We start from the raw sequence: 20136 nt of genomic DNA, 5'->3' as shown, positions 1-20136 counted from the left end.
GTAAATGGACTATTCCTTAATATAGTCAGGAGCATATATTTAAGACCGTCAGTAAGCATAATATGTAATGGAAATAAACTGGAACCTTTCCCAGTAAGATCAAGAGTGAAACAAGGCTGCCCACTATCACCATTACTATTCAATATAGTACTAGAAACACTAGCCTCGGCAATAAGAGCCGAGAAAGAGATTCAAGGAATTAGAGTAGGAAATGAGGAAATCAAACTATCACTCTTTGCAGATGACATGATGGCATACTTAGAGAACCCCAAAGACTCTGCTAAAAAGCTATTAGAAATAATTCAAAATTTCAGCAAAGTGGGAGGATACAAAATAAATCCACATAAATCCTCAGCATTTTTATACATAACTAACAAAATGCAACAGCAAGAGATACAAAGAGAAATTCCATTCCAAACAAATGTTGAGAGTATAAAGTATTTGGGAATCCATCTACCAAAGAATAGTCAGGAATTATATGAGAAAAATTACAAAACACTTGCCACAAAAATAAAATCAGATTTAAATAATTGGAAAGACATTCAGTGCTCTTGGATAGGCAGAGCGAATATAATAAAGATGACAATACTGCCCAAACTAATCTATTTATTTAGTGCTATACCAATCAGACTCCCAAGACACTATTTCAGTGACCTAGAAAAAATAACAACAAAATTCATATGGAAGAATAAATAAAAGGTCGAGAATTGTAAGGGAACTAATGAAAAAAAACTCAGAGGAAGGTGGTCTAAGTGTACCTGATCTAAAGCTATATTATATAGCAGCAGTTACCAAAACCATTTGGTATTGGCTAAGAAATAGACCGGTATATCAGTGGAACAGATTAGATGCAAAGGACAAAAAAGGGTACATCTATAGCAATCTAATCTTTGACAAACCCAAAGATACCAACAGTAGGGATAAAAATTCACTATTTGGAAAAAACTGTTGGGAAAACTGGAAATTAATATGGCAGAAATTAGATATGGATCCACACTTAATACCATATACCAAGATAAGATCAAAATGGGTCCATGATTTAGGCATAAAGAGTGAGATAATAAATAGATTAGAGGAACAGAGGATAGTCTACCTCTCAGACTTGTGGAAGAGGAAGGAATTTATGACCAGAAAAGAACTAGAGATCATTATTGATCACAAAATAGAAGATTTTGATTACATCAAACTAAAAAGTTTCTGTACAAACAATACTAATGCAAACAAGATTAGAAGGGAAGTAACAAATTGGGAAAATATTTTTAAAAGCAAAGGTTCTGACAAAGGTCTCATTTCCAAAATATATAGAGAACTGACCCTAATTTATAAGAAACCGAACCATTCTCCAATTGATAAATGGTCAAAGGATATGAACAGACAATTCTCAGATGAAGAAATTGAAACTATATCCACTCATATGAAAGAGTGTTCCAAATCACTACTGATCAGAGAAATGCAAATTAAGACAACTCTGAGATACCACTACACACCTGTCAGATTGGCTAAGATGACAGGAACAAATAATGATGAATGTTGGAGGGGATGTGGGAAAACTGGGACACTAATACATTGCTGGTGGAGTTGTGAAAGAATCCAGCCATTCTGGAGAGCAATTTGGAACTATGCCCCAAAAGTTATCAAACTGTGCATACCCTTTGACCCAGCAGTACTACTACTGGGCTTATATCCCAAACAAATACTAAAGAGCGGAAAGAGACCTGTATGTGCCAAAATGTTTGTGGCAGCTCTTTTTGTTGTAGCTAGAAACTGGAAGATGAATGGATGTCCATCAATTGGAGAATGGTTGGGTAAATTATGGTATATGAAGGTTATGGAATATTATTGCTCTGTAAGAAATGACCAGCAGGAGGAATACAGAGAGGCTTGGAGAGACTTACATCAACTGATGCTGAGTGAAATGAGCAGAACCAGAAGATCACTGTACACATGTACACTTCAACAACAACACTGTATGAGGATATATTCTGATGGAAGTGGAAATCTTCAACATAAAGAAGATCCAACTCACTGCCAGTTGATCAATGATGGACAGAGGTAGCTACACCAAGAGATGAAATAATGGGAAGTGAATGTAAATTGTTAGCACTAATATCTGTCTGCCCAGGTTACATGTACCTTCGGAATCTAATGCTTATTGTGCAACAAGAAAATGGTATTTACACACATGTATTGTATCTAGGTTATACTGTAACACATGTAAAATGTATGGGATTGCCTGTCATCGGGGGGAGGGAGTAGGGGGGGGGATAATTTGGAAAAATGAATATAAGGGATAATATTATTAAAAAATATATAATAATTAAAAAAATGTAGAAGATAAAAAAAAAAAAAGAAATAGAGTGAATGATCAATGGAATTGACTAGGTACACAATATATAAAAGCAATTGAATACAGTAACCTAGTATTTGATAAAATTAAAGATTCCAATTCCAAAAGCAAATAGTCACTATTTGACAAAAACTGGTAGGAAAATTAGAAGTCTGGCAGAAAGTAGGCACAGAATAAGATCTCACATCCTATACCAAGATCACAATATTTTGTGATCTAAAGATATAAGATATCTTTATAAAGATATAAAGAATGCTAACATAAGTACATCACAGATGTATGAAAGAAAAATCCATATACAGAGGAAGAGTTCATAACCCAACAAGAGACACAGGGGTTCACAAAAAGAAAAAGGAATAATTTTGATTATATAAAATTAAAAAGTTTTTTTTTCACAAACAAAACTAATGCAGCCAGTATTAAAAGAAAAATAGAAAACTGGCAGAAGGGTGGGAAGGAAGAGGCCTGCACAGTTAGGATGAGATTTGCCCAAGTCACAAAGATTGTAATTCGTGGGGGGTGATGGGGAGGTGGGGAGGAAAATAGGATTTACAGTGAGTTTCTCTGATAGAAAAAAGTCTCATCTTCCGAATATTCAGAGAACTGAACATTTTAAAAATAAGAGCTATTGCTCAACTGATAAATGGTCAAAGGATATGAACAGAGAGAAGAAATCAATGCTAACAATACTTGTATTTTTAGAAATGCTATAAATCAATTGATGAAAGAAATGCAAATTAAAATCACTCTAAGGTACCCCCTTCATATCCATCAGACTAGCTAAGAGAAAAGAAGAATGACAATCATTTGCAAGGATTTGGGAAAATAGATATACCAAGGCACTCTTGGTAGAGCTATGAACTAGTACAACCATTCTGGAAAACAATTTGGCATATATAAAATTGTACATATCCTTTGATCCAGCAATACCACTACTTTAAGAAGATCAAAAAAGAAAAGGACCTATAGGTATAAACATATTTATGGTATCTTTTTTTTGTGTAGTGGTGGTGGCAAAAAATGGCATATAGATATAATAGAAGATTATTGTGTTGCAAAAAATGATGCCAGATGCCACTAGTCAGCATACATTTCATTTATATCTCTGAGCATGACAATACTCATGTCTTGTGGTTTTGCCACATGACAATATTTTATCTGGGCATTCTCAGTTCTGTGACACTCCTCCTGCCAACCTGCCCTGTCTCCTTGCCAATTTTAGCAAAATATAAGTCTTAGTCTCAATCTTGTCAATTCCTAACTATTTTAAAAGGTGGGTAATACTTATAATTTCCATAATTTATTCAATCAATTTTTGCCAAATCTATTGATATTCCCCCAAATAGTACTAACTATAATGGTAGTTTTTTTGTTCCCAACAGAGATAAATACTTAATTAGCTCCTGGCCTGACCCAACCTCCTGTGTAGGGGTTACTACCTAGATGGCAAAAAGTCTAAGTACAAAAATGGCTTTTACTTGCAATTATAAAGAGACGAAAGGCATGAAATTATGTTACCATTACCATATAGTGCTAATCTCTTAAATTCTAATTTCTTAATATTGTGTACTCCTTCTTTCTGAAAGCTACTAGAAGGATCATTCTTAGGAAACTTCACAAAATTCATACACAATTTTCTTTTCCTTCAAAACAAAACAAAATCTAATTTATAAAAACAAAAAATTTAAATCCTACATGTAATAGCCAGATGGTTGTAAACAGCTGTCTATAAGTAAGCTAGTGTCTAAAATGCATTGTAATTTTTTTATTATATTCATTAGAAATGTTTTGAATGATTCTCAAAAGACATGTTAACCAAAATGCCATTGCTGCATTTCAAAACAGGATGATGGACCTCTCCAAGGAAATAGAGAGAGGGCTATCAGAAGAATGCAGTTCCTCTATATAAATCTCTTAGTAAACTAAATACCCTACAAAACACCCTTATTTCCCTGTTCAATCCATATTCTTGTAGGAATTAGGCTAATAAAAACCCTTCTTAATGGAGATTACATTTAATTTAGCAAATATTTAATCATTTTTTTAAATTTCCAACTTAGACAAATGTTAAGAGCTGTCACATTTAAACAACTCCAAACATATTTCATAACTAATCACCAAAAGCTGGTAATAAAAAAATATCTAATTAAGTATTAGTTCAAAGTGGTAAAAAAAAAAAAAAAAAAAAAAAAAAAAAGCAGAATGTTGGCCTTAGAATAAAGACCTAAGTTCAAATCCAACTCTAAAACTTATTAGTAAGCATCTAAACTTTTCTGAGCCTAACTTTCCTTTCACAAATAGAAGTTTACTCTTTTCTTTGTATAGTATATCCCAAAAGTCTTTGTGCATTTTAAGCTATTAAAGATAAAATAAACATAAAGCTTTAAAAAGAATTTTAAATAGTTTAAATAATGCATTAGAACTTTGGGAATGTCTCATATATTCTACCTTAGAGTTATTTTTTGCATTTCTATTCCCTAAATCTTACTAGAAGTAAGAAGACTAGGATAAATTAGGAAACATCAATTAGTCTCAGTTTCTTCATATTAAAATAGAGTTAATAATCTTTATTACTTTGTCTCTCAAGGATATGATAGGGATCAACAGATATGACATAGAGCATCCTGCCTTCTAAAAGTGAATACCAGATTAAAATATTTAATAAAATAAATGCACAACAGAGATAATATTAATTTGCAGTTTTTTCAATCCATAGGTAGTCTATTACTATTTGAGTTTGACAACACTGCTGCAAACCAGGGAGCATTATATAATGAATGAGCTCTTATTTTTAAGTCCCCATTATTATTACAAGCTTATGTACAGCAAAGTGGAAAGAGCATTGGAGATGAAGTCAAAAAACAAGGGTTCAAATCCGTGGTCTGCCTTTTGCCATCTCCAGAAGCTAGTGATCTCCTGGCATCTCTAAATATGTTTTTTGACTTGTTGGAATGGGGGGCAGGGAGAGAGAGAGAGACAGAGACAGGGTGTGAACCAGCAGGATGATATCTATGGCTCCTTACAAATCTAAAACTATTATTCTCTGAAAATGTTGTTAATGTTTGTATTACACATAGTTAGTTTCCTTTCAAATTAACCAGTATTTCAGTATTTATCTGAATATCATTCTTTTCTCAAATATCATCTTTAATACTAGCAATGTGATCATGAACATCCCTTAACATAAACTTCAGTTTCAATTGTAAAAAGGCAATAAAAATATCTCTAGTATAATACTTTCTCATGGATTATTGTGAAGAGCAAATGAGAAAATATATGAAAAGTACTTTGCAAACCTTAAAGCACCCTATGTTGGTTATTATTCTGTGCTCTTGTAAATTTGTGATAGATTCGGTTGCCATGGCCAAAGAATTCCTCATCTACTTTTTGATAAGAAACCTCTCTTTACTTAGCAAGGTAGCAAGCACAAGACTGAATCTTTTGAGTTTAACAGAATATACCACAGTGTGTGCTCTCCTGGCATGGTCTTTAAAAAATCTATGGCTACTTCCACACTACAATGAGACATAAGAGGAAGCTTCTGTCCAATTTGAAAAGAAAAGTCACAGGAAAAAGACTAATACAGCAAAACAACCTAAAGTTTGACTGACATCCAGATACATAAATGAGGAGCATCAGATTTGGATCTACTGCTTTGTTGTGATTTTGTTGGTTTTCACTCCAAAGAAAGAAATATCAGAATGAGAATAGTGTCAACTATCCATCTCTCAGGAAAATGAGATCATAATAAATTATTTTTATGAGATGGAAAGGTTTCACATAAATAGCCTATGAAACAAATAAACACAAAACATATCTTAAATCACATAAAATTGTGAATCAACCCTCATGGGAAAGTTACAGACTAAAGTCGGATACAAGAAAATGTAGAACAATAATACAAAAATGAAAATAAATTGTTCTGAATTTGAACAAGGAATCATTCTGTCCCTCATTGCATCCCACTCAAGATTCACTATTTTCTGACTAAACAGAGATAAAAATAATCCATAGTCAAAAATGAATTTCAAAAATCTTTTTAGACATTATTGCAACATAGTCAATCACCGAATCTCAATCTTAAAGCTTTTTTGGAATTAGATACTAATACTTGACATTAATTGATTCCTAAATTTTTTAGATTCAAATGAATCTAAAATGAAATGAAATGAAATGAAAACCATTATCAAAATCAAAATCTTAAAGTAGCCAGGGAACAGAATAAGAAAAAATCCTATATTTATTAAATCCTCTGGAGACTTTTAGTCCCCTAAATTTCCAAATAATACATGAATTCCATTCTTGTGTGCCTACCAGAAGAGAAGTGAATTAAGCAAAACAACACTGAAATTCCAAATAATATTGAGAATACATATACGTTTGTTTAAATGATAAAAATTTGGATCAATTTCAACAGAAATGTTGCATCTTACAGGAAGAAAAATCAAGAAAACATTAGTAAGCTTCTTATAATGAAGAATTGGAAAAAAATAATATCTAAGTATCCATATTGCTACATGAAAATAAAATTTCATTTGTCTTAGCTTATCATATTGGCATGTTAAATCAATCCAATATCAACAATGACAAATAAAATCACCTTTATCATAAATGAGTACATCAAAATCATTGCAATTCTCTGAGAGAAGAGAGGTCAAGAAAACAATTGTCTAAACTTTAAAATAGTTAACTTTATTAAAATTTCAAAAATATATCCTACATAACACCTAGATTAGTGTCTGAGGGCAGGACACATTTTGGTTTTTCTTTATATCTCTTGTGCTTAGCACAGCAGCTAGGAATATGTTTAATATATATGCTGTTTGACTGTCTGAATGTATTTATTTCATCCAAATTTTTAATTATTTTGTCTGATCAATAAGGAATGGAAGTCAGTCAATATTCTTGTTTTATTATTTTGTTAACCTTTACCTCAAAAGATATTTCATCAAGGCTATATATCTTAACAAGATAAAAGCAAAAAATTGTAGCACTCAGCAATACAATTAACATTTCTAAATCACAAAGGATTGCCAGGCTGGACCTGAAGCAGATGCTGAGAAAAGCATTGGTACAGAAGCAGAGTACATATTTCAGACTACACTGCAGCTGTAAGGGATTGAAGCTGCTAACTGTGGAATCAGACTCAGGAGAAACTCTGGGCATAGTTCCGGCATCCGAAATAAATTAAAGTAAACAGTGTTGCTCTCTCATCCACCCTGTTAGCAGCCTCTCGGCTAAGTCAGAGACCACACACTCAGACCACACAGGACCATCTGAACTCTCTCGCACGCAACATCTAGAAGCTGTCACTCTGAGGAGGCACAAAAAGGGTAGGGGGTGTGGGAGTATGTGAGAAGAGTATCCTATCTACAGCTGCCTAGGATACTGTGTGACTTAGAGAAAAGGAAAGGAGGGAAAATCCATAAAACTCACTGAGAAAACATACCGGTCATGGCCTTTGGTAGTAATGACTTGCACTCTCCTTATACCAATTTAGTAGCTGGTGAAGGATTAGCAAACCATCTATTTAACATCAATTAACCTTCTATCTATCATATGTCAAAAGAAAGTTTTACTATTATAAAAACAATTTTATTAAAAGAAATAATTAAAATGCTTAAAATATAACCATGTATAATGTAGTAAAATGAACAATTATCATTATTGGTCATCTTTTCTGTAAATTCTGCATCTTTTTAAGGAACAAAGCAAACTATAATTACTTTTAAAACGCAGTTCAATATTTAAACCAAAAATTAAAATGTAGAATTTTTTTTAATTCCAAAATACCTACTGGTAGAATAACCACCAAAAAAAGGTAATTATTTCATCCAGACTTTATCTACAAATAACTTGTATAAGTATTCACATTTAAAGTATTAATTAAAAATATTCATTTTTTTAAGTATAAAAAGTTAATTATTAGAAAAAATAGAGCTTGAAAATAGAATTGTCACAAGACTTATTTATTACCACCATACAACATTCCCTGAGCTAGTTTTATCCTATCCAAGGTAACTACTATACCAAAGATTTCTAGATAAAGGCCAAGGATGACACTACTGAGGAGATTTATTATGTGAAAAAGCTTGGAAGAGAACTGATGAAAGTGAATAAGGGCATTACATATTGTTCTTGAATCCCCCAAAACTCAACTTATAAGAACCAAAGTCCATGCTCTTGAATCCAAAGTTCTTTTTACACTACCTGGGTAGCATGGTGGATATAGTTCTGGGCCTGAAGTCCTTGAAGATTCATTTTCCTGAATTCAAATCTGGCCTCAGATACTTAATTACTAGCTGTGTGACCCTGATCAAGTTACTTAAACCCTGTCTACCTCAGTTTCCCATCTGTAAATTGCAAACCATTTCAGTATCTTTGCAAAAAATAAAAATAAAAAAACACCACCACCAAAAACAAAACCCAAATGGGATCATGAAGAGTTTGACACCACTAAATAAAAACAGAAAAACACAAGCACCACTCCTAACCTGTCTAAAGTAGAACCTTCCATGGGTTGCTTATATTCCCGTGCCACCACAGTGTTTTTTGGTGTGGCAGGTCAACAAATCCTCTTCTTATCCTACCCCAAATCACAAGAAAAACCGCAAAGAGTGAAGGATGCAATCCTATTTGGAATAATCCTTGGACTCCAGCAAAGCTTCTTAAACTGTGGGTTTTCAACCCCCAGTTTTGGAATTGTGAAATTCTGATTTATGATCAGTAAATGTCTGATTTGTATGCCTATTTTAAATACTTATATACCTGGGGTTATGTAAAAATTTCTCGGGCAAAAAATTATCTCAAGTGGAAAAAGTTCAAAAGGGCCTGGACTAAAGCACCACATAAAGTTTCCAGGGAGTAAAATTAGACTGGAGCAGACTAAAGGTCTACCTCAATAACCAAAGACAAAGAAAGAGAATAGACCTAGGCTATTCAGGGGCAGATTCAATTTCTCCAGAAACATTGTGGACTATAAGAAGAATCCTGAGATACTTCCTAAAACAGTGTTACATTCTTGGGACAATTCATAATCAAACTGAACTCCCATGGATAAATCAGCTTTGTGAGAAGAGTAATTTCTCATAAAGTCATTTTCAAATAATCAGGGTGCCAAGGAGTTACCCCTATCCTAGTTTATACCATCAATACTGTAAGGGGGAGAATGGAGAATATTCATAACAATAGGACATCTGGGACATCTGATCTTTGATATAAATAATTTTTTGGAAAGTGTTTTTACTAAAATAAGATAGAGTGGGGAAAAGGACTTAAGGCATCACAAGCATAGAATAAATAGGGCCAAGGCAGTCAAGCACTGGTGCAAATTTATAACTTAAGAACTTGGTAAGGATTTTTGACCTTCCACATTTAAGTATTAAAATCAAATAATACAGTAGAAACTAGATGGGAGGGGCAACTAGGTGGAGCAGTGGATAGAGCACCAGCCCTGAAATCATGAGGACCAGAGTTCAAATCTGTCTTTAGACACTTAACACTTCCCAGCTCTGTGACCCTGGGCAAGTCACTTAAACCCAACGGCCTCAGCCAAAAAAAAAAAAAAAAAAAAGGAAGGGAGGAAGGGAGGAAAGTAAGGAAGGAAGGGAGGAAAGGAAGGAAGGAAGGGAGGGAGGGAGGGAGGGAGGGAGGGAGGAAGGAAGGAAGGAAGGAAGGAAGGAAGGAAGGAAGGAAGGAAGGAAGGAAGGAAGGAAGGAAGGGAGGGAGGGAGGGAGGGAGGAAGGGAGGGAGGGAGGGAGGGAGGGAGGGAGGGAGGGAGGGATCAATTTAAGGAAACTCTTTTTATAAGTGAGGAAACTAAGGCCAAGAAATGTTAAATGACTTCCTCAAAGTCACAGTTTTCTAATAAATGTTAAGTAAAAGAGAGAAAGGAAAAAGAACAAGATTAATTCAAGGAATAAGAGAGGTGGTGCAGGTAGATGACAAGAGATTCTGATCTCTGTGATCTATGTGGACCAGAGATTTTGGTTTACTTTATTTCAGGACCTCTTCTTCTCTCCTTTCTTATTTTGCCCACCTCACTTAAATAACCCAGCTTTCTTCTGCTCTTTTTCTCTTTCCATTGTTCTCTCCCTCCCCCTTTTATGTTTCTAATTATTAAATTTTCAAAACTGACCACTTCATGGTTCTCTCAAAAAAAAAAAAAAAAAAAAAAAAGATTGGTTTTTTTTTTTTAATTTGTTATAAATCCTCAATAGATTTTTCTCTATGTTTTAGTTCTCAATAGGAAGAAGACATGCTGAGAGAATAAAAGAATAATCACAATGATATGGAAGGAGAAACAAGAGAGCTATAATTAGGAATTTTTGTAACTGGGGCAAGAGACAGGAAGGGCATTATCATCTGGTTGAAGGTTGAAGATAGATGTTGAAGATAGATGTCCAAAGTTCATTCTGGCTTTGAATTTCCAGCATCCAATGAAGTACCTTACAAAAAAAGGTGCTTAATAAATGTTTGCTGGATCCCACAATGCTTGAGCATTGGCTTAGGGGAAAGAGAGATGGAATTAAAAGTAGTTGATTGGAGCTATTCTGGATTATGATTTGGAACTGTGCTCAAACAGTTATCAAACTGTACATACCCTTTTATCCAGCAGTGTTACTACTGGGTTTGTATCCCAAAGAGATTTTAAAGAAGGGCAAGAGACCTATATGTGCAAGAATGTTTGTGGCAGCCCTCTTTGTAGTGGCTAGAAACTGAAAACTGAGTGGATGCCCATCAGTTGGAGAATGGCTGAATAAATTGTGGCATATGAGTATTATGAAATATTATTGTTCTGTAAGAAATGACCAGCAGGATGATTTCAGAAAGGCCTGAAGAGACTTGCATGAACTGATGTTGAGTGAAATGAGCAGGACCAGGAGATCATTATATACTTCAACAACAATACTATATGATGATCAATTCTGATGGACGTGGCCCTCTTCATCAATGAGATGAACCAAATCAGTTCCAATAGAGCAATAATGAATTGAACCAGCTACACCCAGCAAAAGAACTCTGGGAGATGATTATGAACCACTACATAGAATTCCCAATCCCTCTATTTTTGGCTGCCTGCATTTTTAATTTCCTTCACATGCTAATTGTACACTATTTCAAAGTTCGATTCTTTTTGTACAGCAAAATAACTATATGGACATGTATATGTGTATTGTATTTAACTTATACTCTAACAGATTTAACATATATGAGTCAACCTGCCATCTGGAGGAAGGGATGGGGGGAAGGAAGGGAAAAGTTGGAACAAAAAGTTTTGCAATTGTCAATGCTAAAAAAAAAAATTACCCATGAATATATATCTTGTAAATAAAAAGCTATAATTTAAAAAAAAAAAAAAAAAGTAACTGGTTGGTTGTTATCCTTTATTCTCAAGGAGGACCAAAATGTCATCACTATGTTAGAAATGAGTTATGGTGTATCCAACTGTGGCTCATCAGACCAATATGAGCTCAGAGTGCTCTGCTACAGGTCAAGCACAAAAAATCCCTATGAACATTTGGAGAAACTTCTCTAATTTTGGGCATCTCACATTTCATTTGGGCTAATTCAATTCTTCTTTGCTCATAGAGTACAACACCTTCCAATGGCACACCGTGCTGGATGGTTCTGTGAAGTTAAAGGTAGGTAGGAGAAACAATTCCTTTTTATAGATTCTACAGAAACAATCATTAAGTACTCTTGGTGGGCTGTAGCACACAGAAATATAAAGAGGATTAAACAAAAAGAATCCAGCATTATGGAGAGCAATCTGGAATTATGCCCCAAAAGTTATCAAACTGTGCATACCCTTTGATCCAACAGTGCTACTACTAGGCTTATTATCCCAAAGAAATGCTAAAGAAGGGAAAGGGACCTGTATGTGCCAAAATGTTTGTGGCAGCTCTTTTCGTAGTGGCTGGAAACTGGAAGATGAATGGATGTCCATCAATTGGAGAATGGTTGGGTAAATTATGGTATATGAAGGTTATGGAATATTATTGCTCTGTAAGAACTGACCAGCAGGATGAATTCAGAAAGGTTTGGAGAGACTTGCATGAACTGATGCTGAGTGAAATGAGCAGAACCAGAAGATCACTATACACTTCAACAATACTGTATAAAGATGTATTCTGATAGAAGTGGATATCTTCAACATAAAGAAGATCCAACTCACTTCCAGTTGATCAATGATAGACAGAAACAACTACACCAAGAGAAGGAACACTGGGAATTGAATGTAAAATATTAGCACTACTGTCTATCTATCCAGGTTACTTATACCTTCGGAATCCAATACTTAACATGCAACAAGAAAATTGGATTTACACACATATATTGTATCTAGGTTATACTGTAACACATGTAAAATATATGGGATTGCCTGTCATCTAGGGGAGGGAGTAGAGGGAGGAAGGGGAAAATCTGGAAAAATGAATACAAGGGATAATGTTATAAAAAAAAAAATTACTCATGCATATATACTGTCAAAAAAAATTATAATTATAAAATTAAAAAAAAAAAAATTAACCAAGTGTGAGAGCCTGGTTCTTCTGGCAAGGATTGGGTTGAGGGCTGAGAGCCTGGTTCTTCTGGCAAGGATTGGGTTGAGGGCTGAATTCAGAGAATTCCTTGTTTAAAATGAGATCATTTTCTCATGATATAAAAGAGGTAGCCAACATGGGAAACAGAAATCACTGAGTCAGGAAGATGTTACAAAGTTCTCAAAATACTTTAAAGTGCTCTTGGAAAAAAGATCATTATTGCTACTGCACTAAAAATAACAGAAGACTAGTAATTCATATTAAATTATATGCAAGAAGAAAGCTAGCAATAAAACCCATGACCACATGTATCTCTATGAAAAAAATACACCTGTAAAAACTTAACAAGTATTGCTATTTAAAGGTGGAACAGGCTATCTCAGAAGATAGTATGCTATGAATATTTTCACATGAAAACTAAATGATTGCTTAAGGATATTATGAAGGGGATTCCTATTCTGGTATGTTTTAAAGGATTAGTGTGGTCCCATCCAGTTCTGAAACTCTGACATTTATTCTGGGTTTTTCAGGTAGAAATCTAAAAGATAAGAATGTCAATAACCATCGAGTGAAAGATGATCACTGATTCTTTTATACCTCAGGAAACTGATCATTACGTTTCAGCATTTCAAGCAATTTGGTAGTCTCTGAAGTTTTAAGTATAGATCCCTGGAAGAACAATGATAACAAATATTAAAAAATTAAAAAGAAGAGAAGATTTTGAAGAAGAAAAAGACTCATTTGGGATATGTTTAAGTTCAGATGGTAGTACATCTCTATCCACCTTATAGGGTGTGAATAAAATTACCGAGCTCTGGAGAATATTACTCTTAACAAAATAATACCTCAGCCACTTAGAGTTATCACTAAATGTCAAGATTTATGACCAGTGCAATTTTCAAGAATAACAGAATTCCTAGAAATTTATCTAATTTAATACATTGTGAATGTATGAAATTCAGCCACCTATCAATATAAAGAAACATCAGACAGTAGAAGATAATGAATACTGAGCTCAAAAATAAAATACATTTAAAGATGGATCTCAACTATAGAAACCCGGAAATCAGTAAGAAATCCAGAATGAATAACTTCTTTTAATAGTGACAAATATTAAACAATGCCTAGAAGGTTTAATACACTCAGAGTAGTTCCATTCTATAAGAATTCTTCAGTCTATCAAATCAAATCCAAATTCCTGTGGCTGACTTTTGCCATATTCTTATTCTATTCTGCCTAACCAACCTTGAAGGGTATATCCAAATACCTCCCCAAAGGTTCATGTTTATTCCTTTTTCCAGGCCTTTGCTCATGTTCCTTGAACCTGCAAAGTCCTCATTTTCTACCCATCCAATTATACAAATACTCTTCATTCTTTAAGATACAGATGGAGTCTAGGTCATGGGATTCTCTGATTTTTTTTAATTCACTTAATTTACAGGTAGTACCACCATTGAGGAATTTGGAATATTATCCAATTATATAAATAGGAAATCTTCTTTCAGAGTTATTTCCTATCCATCACCACTGCCACCCTTCCTTATCTGCAACCACCTTCAGTAAACAGCTATTTCGCCTGGTAGCAATGAAATAAGTACTTTGTAAATTTTAAAGTCTATAAAACCAATCAAAAGCTAGGATTAGGCATATACTATGTGCCTTGCACTATGCTAAGTTTTGGAAATTCAAAGAAAGGGGAAGATATGCACCACTTTAATGGGGGAGACAATATACATATATGTACACATATGTAAAATATATACACATTAGAAGGTAGTCTAGGGAGAACGGGAAGCGATCAAGAAAAGACTTAAAACAATATTTTTGAGCAATTCATAAAAATTGAGAAGGAAAAGATATGAGACAAAGAATAGGTGAGGGAAAGGGCACGAAATAGAAGAATAAAAGAAAGACAAATGGAAGAAAGAGGGATTTGGTGTGAAGGAGTTGAGTATTTCCAACCATTACCCTAGTGTTAACTAATGCAATATTACATTTACTCCATCTAACTATATGTCCTACTCCCTCTCAAAAGCCTCCCTTGATCTTAACATATCAACTAATGTTTTTATTTATAAAATCAATTCTGGATACTCTAGTTGGATTTTATCTGTGTCTTCTCTCCAAGATTCTGAAGTAAAAGGAACATTTCCCTCAAGGGCAGCACACTTCTACTAAATGAAACAATTTAACTTAATACCTATATTGAAATCTACTTCAATGATTACTTTTACTTGACAACTATATGCCTAATCAGCTCAATCTCCTGAATATCAATTATATTCTCCATTGCTTCCTGCATATTAAACCCATTTCATGTATTCAAAAGCAATTTGCAAAGCAAAATCAACTTCAAGAAGAATAGTTCAGAATGAATTTCATTTAGGAAAGAAAATCCTTAATATTAAAATTCTATTTCAGAAATGCTTAGGATTTGGTAGTGGCTGAGTCTCTTCTGCTTCTTTTCATTCACATGATTAAAAATCTATTTATTCACACTTGAAACTCCTGACCAAACAAAGTAAGCCCTGCCTTTTGGATTCACTTATAACTATCTCTGAGAGCTAGAAAGCTTCTAGTTCTCAATTCTTTTTCCATAGAAGGTCACTTATCACAAATCCATCCCTCTAATTTCTGGTGCAGTTGCAAAAAACACAAAACCCAACTTCCTCTCAGATCCATCATTTACAAGCTATATTACTATGGAACAAGTCTCTGAGGCTCAATGTCTTCATCTTAAAACTTGGATTAATAATTCTTGTACTATCTATCTCTTCCATGTAAATTAACGATAAATCAATATGCTTCTTTGCATAGTTTGATCTTAAGGCCTACAATGAGCAGTATGGAACTTTCAGTATAGTGGAAGGTATAGTGTTAAAGTGCTCATCATCAGAGAAAAAAATTTTTAAAAGTAAAAAAATTAAATCTTTCCAAATTTACTCAAATGCTAAAAGATTTTTTTTCATAATGCTAAATATCAGGCTTATTTCTGAAAAAAATATGTAAATTACTTGTTGGCCATTTAAAGAATAAATCTGCAAGATCTGAGGAGGTAGAACAAGTTAAGAATCTTCTGTCTCCAAGGAGTTAGATGGTGAAACTAAAGGATTTGCTTTTTTTATTAGATGCCAATCAAAGCGAACAAAATTTGATTCAAGCTCTTTTTTTTCCCTCCTGAAGTTATTTCTCAAAAAGATTGAGTCTATGCAGGAGCCAATCACTTCCCAGGTTCAGTGAGAGAAATCAATCAGCTTTTACGGAAAGGCGATGACAACTTCACGCGGGGCGAGAGATGGAGGAACTGACAAGAGCAGGGGGTGTGGCCACGGCACCTTCCTCCCCGCTCCCATCCCTGCGCCTAAGTCCCCGGCAGCTTAGGTAAAAAGGAAGCCAGTCTAGAGGGTGCTGGGGGGGAGGGGTAACTGATCTCCCCCGCCCCCCAGTGGGAGGAGAGAGATCACAAACTTAACTTGAGAAGAGACTTCAAGGGTCCAACTCTCTTCAGAAGTGGCAAGTCTGAGATTATAGGGGAGTGCCAATCAAAATTTGAATCCAGGACTTTGGGGTCAGTATCCAGAAATCTTCCCGCCGCTGCTTCCGGAGAGAAAACCGGCCAGTCTCCTCCCAGTCTAGCAGAGAAACGCTGCGCAAGCCTCGGACCCTTTTTTTCTTTCCGTTCGTCACAGCCAGTACTTCCTCAGGCCTGGGGACAGATCGGCCACCGGCTGGGATCTCCCACAATCTTACAAATGCCCTCGATGGCCCCCTAAGCCGCGCAAGCCCAGAACTGGTCCCGATCCCCACCCCGGCCCCGGCCCAGTGGGTACCTTCGCCGCCGCCGCCACAGCTGCTGTCGCCAACACAGGAGCTTCCGCGAAACTTTTCACTTCCGCCCATAGCGAGGCTAGAGCACATCGATCCACCCTGTAGTCGACCATCGAGTGCTCGATCGGTCTGTCTTTTCTGTGAGGCGGGGAAGGCTCCCAACTGCGCATCCTCCGTCGTCCGCAGCCAGTTTATGCTCTGTCTTGATGATCTGAGCCATCTAGTTAGGTCTTGGAGCCTGGAGTCATCTCCGAGATAACGAATTCGCTTCTTGGAACTCCGGATAGCGAACTAACCCGGTTGTGGGAGTGGGTTTGCACGGTCGCGGTGTTAAAAGGGGAGAAAGAGAGAGCGGACGTAGGGAGGCAGGGTCCGGAGCTGTAGGGGACTCTTCTCTCACCCCTCTTATTTTACTGCCTAGGAAACCGGCCTGGAACGTGGAGTCAAGATTTAAAGGTGGAAGGGAGAGCAGTGCTGATAAATGTTCAACTATTGGCTGTCCTGGGACAGGGGAGAAAGAAAGGATGTCTTGTATGCGGGACTTAAAGGTTTAATCTGGATTATTGACATTTTAAATCTCTCAATGGTCCTCATACTTTTTAAATAGGGGGCCAGTTCACTGTCCCTCAGACTGTGGAGGGCTGGACTGTAGTAAACACAAAAACTCACACTCTGTCTCCGCCCTTCAGCACATTTGCCATAACCCGGAGGGCCGCATAAACGTCCTCGATGGACTGGCGAGATCCGATTTGTAGGTTTCCGGAGTGTAAATGTTTACACTGAAATATATCAGGGGGCTGAGAGCATCCCTGACTGGAAAGCATGTTAACAATCATCTATTTCAGGGATTCTTAGCTTGATGTCTAAGGACCCTGAACTTGAATGGGAAAATAATCATTTTCACTACCGATTTTTATCATTTCCTTCACTTTTTAAAAACAATATTGTGGATATGGGGTTTACAGATTTCAACAGCCTGCCAGAGGAATCCATCACACACACAAGACCGTGTTTATCTCGTCCATACCTTCAGGTTCCCAATGGGTTATTTGTGAAAGAGTGTGGTAACATGACAAGAACATGACTCTGGAGTATGAGGACTTGGATTCAAATCTTGCCTCTGATGCTTATTACTTACATGATCTTGCGCATACATTTCGGGACTCTACTTTCTGAAAAAATGGCCCCTGAGGTCCTGTCCAGCTCTCTTTATGATCTCCCCAAGCTGAAGAAGACTTACAAAATAGAAATAACACCCAGTTTGAAGTCAAGAGTGTTAGGATTCCCAATCTTATGTTTATGATTTAAAGTTTCTTCATTTGTAAGCAGTTTCTTATGTAATGCCGGAGAATCTGAGGCAAGATAGAGTTTAGAGAGTTTTTAATAATTTATTTTAAAGGGAGAGATTGTGCTGAGATAACATGAACAGACCTAATTTTTGGGAGCATCACTTTGGTAGCTGGTGGAAGCTAGATTCAGTTAAGGTTACAATGGCAGTACGGTTATAATTTGAACACATGCCTTATGACTATCATTCTTTCTACTAATTTAGGGGATATGACTTAAAGTCAGAGTTAAGTGTTAAAACCAGGATTTGAATTTAAAACATTATGGCTTCGAGTACAGAACTGTTACTATTTTGCCTAGTACATGCCATAAAACCAGAAACTTATAGAGAAAACGTGCCTATTGGAAGGCAAAGGCCTGTTGATTACCCCAGTGTTTTCCTAGTTGTTTTGACATGAGTGAACTCTGTAAAATTATGTACAGTCACAAAAACCATGACCCCCCTTTGATCTGCTCAGATTGTTTCTGGCTGCTTCACATCCTTTCAAAGTGAGAGAAGAAAAACTATTCAAGGGCAAATCAAACTCCTATTGATCTTTTGGGAAGTCACAGTGTCAGGAAAGACTTCACATTCAATTGAGAATTATCAAACTTCCCCTAGACTTATCAATAAAATAGGTCTTCTGGAAATTATTCTTTGCAGATTTCTCTCCATTGAGAAAAATATGTCCACTAAGAGAAAGCCTCTTAGTGAAAAATAAAACCTATTTTTGTCACTGTCTCTGGGGTTAGCAAATTCTTTCCCTTCCAAACCTGATCTCCTAAGCAAAGGAATCACATTCATTCATTCACCTCATCAGTTTCTGCATTGTTTCTTTTTATTTTATAGCTTATTATTGATTTATGTCCATGACAATTGGAGAGCATTCCACACAGGGAAGAACAGTATGGTGAAGAGCCTTAAGATAATGCCATTTAAGGACTGGTTGAAAAAAATTTGGAGAATAGGAGTCTTAGTAAAGATATAATGCTGTTAAATTATCCAAATTGCTGTTAATGAGGAAACAAGATTTTTTTCTATTTGACCTCAAAGGGCAAAATTTAGAACTATGAACTAGAAAGATTAAATTCTGTACATCAATAAGACTAACAACCACACCCATCCAAAAGAGTCATGAGTTGTCCTAAAGGGAAATGGGAGCCTTATGACTGGAGATTTTTCAACACAGACTGAGTAATTGCTTCTCCAGTACAGTGTAGAAGGTGATCCTTGTTTCTATAAAGTTGGACCAGATGGCCTTTGAGATCTATACCAACACTGATATTCTATATTCTTGTTCACAATTAGATAATTTCTCATTTCTTTTCCAGCTTTAAATCCTGTGATCTTAAATTAGTCTGTAGGTAGTGCACGAACTTTTTTTTTTTTCATAGAAAAAATTGTTGTGCCACAGTTCCCTTTTATTTTCCAGCCTCAGTTTCCCTTAAATTGTTCTGCCTCAGTTCCTGATTTTTCTGCCTCAATCACCCTGGTTGCAACACCACCCTTCCCTCCTGATCATTAGAACTGATATAATTTAAGGCTGGCTACACTAAGATTATAAACTGTAAATGTTTAATCCAGATAAGAGAAACATCTTCTTAGACATCAGGACCCCAGACCTTCCCTACTTATCAGAATGTCTGGTGCCTTCCCCCACCCGGTCAGAACAAGATTGATAGTCCCTTCCTACTCTCAGTGCTCTCACTCTGTCCCTGCCTCAGTAGCTTGGAGCCATGTATGTATATATTCATGGGAACTTCACATTCCCTGCTGGATGCTTTGAGACATCAGCTTTGGTGGCATCATGTCCCCAGCACAATCTTTTCCTCTCAAAATATTAAAAACTCTCATCTCTGTCTTGCCTCATTTTCTCTGGCATTACATTATGACTTTGAAAGACTTAAGAACTTTGATCAACATAGTTTATGTTCCCAGAAGAGTAAATGATGAATTATTCTACTTATCTCCTGACAGAAAGGCAATGGATTCAGGATTCAGCATGAGACATATTTTTGACGATGGTCAATAATGAAATTTGTTTTGTTGTAATACATTTATTCATATTTGTTATATAGACTTTGTTTTGC

At 35.7% G+C, this 20136-nt stretch overlaps 1 protein-coding gene across 7 annotated transcripts in view; it reads right to left on the bottom strand.

Annotated features, from left to right (window-relative positions):
* The window catches only part of EXOC2 (exocyst complex component 2), a 219817-nt gene extending 202980 nt beyond the window's left edge, over positions 1–16837 (bottom strand). For 3 of the 7 annotated variants that reach the window (XM_074270394.1, XM_074270421.1, XM_074270446.1), the window contains exon 1: positions 16722–16837. The gene's annotated coding sequence lies outside the window, so the exon portion shown is untranslated. The remainder of the gene's footprint in view (positions 1–16721) is intronic. The other 4 variants (XM_074270410.1, XM_074270438.1, XM_074270401.1 and 1 more) reach the window with 3 other exon arrangements.
* Positions 16838–20136: the final 3299 nt, after the last annotated feature.

The sequence above is a fragment of the Sminthopsis crassicaudata genome, chromosome 1, assembly GCF_048593235.1.
Source record: "Sminthopsis crassicaudata isolate SCR6 chromosome 1, ASM4859323v1, whole genome shotgun sequence".
NCBI lineage: Eukaryota > Metazoa > Chordata > Mammalia > Dasyuromorphia > Dasyuridae > Sminthopsis > Sminthopsis crassicaudata.
Note: the sequence above shows the minus strand (reverse complement) of the source record. Positions and strands in the feature narration are given on the sequence as shown.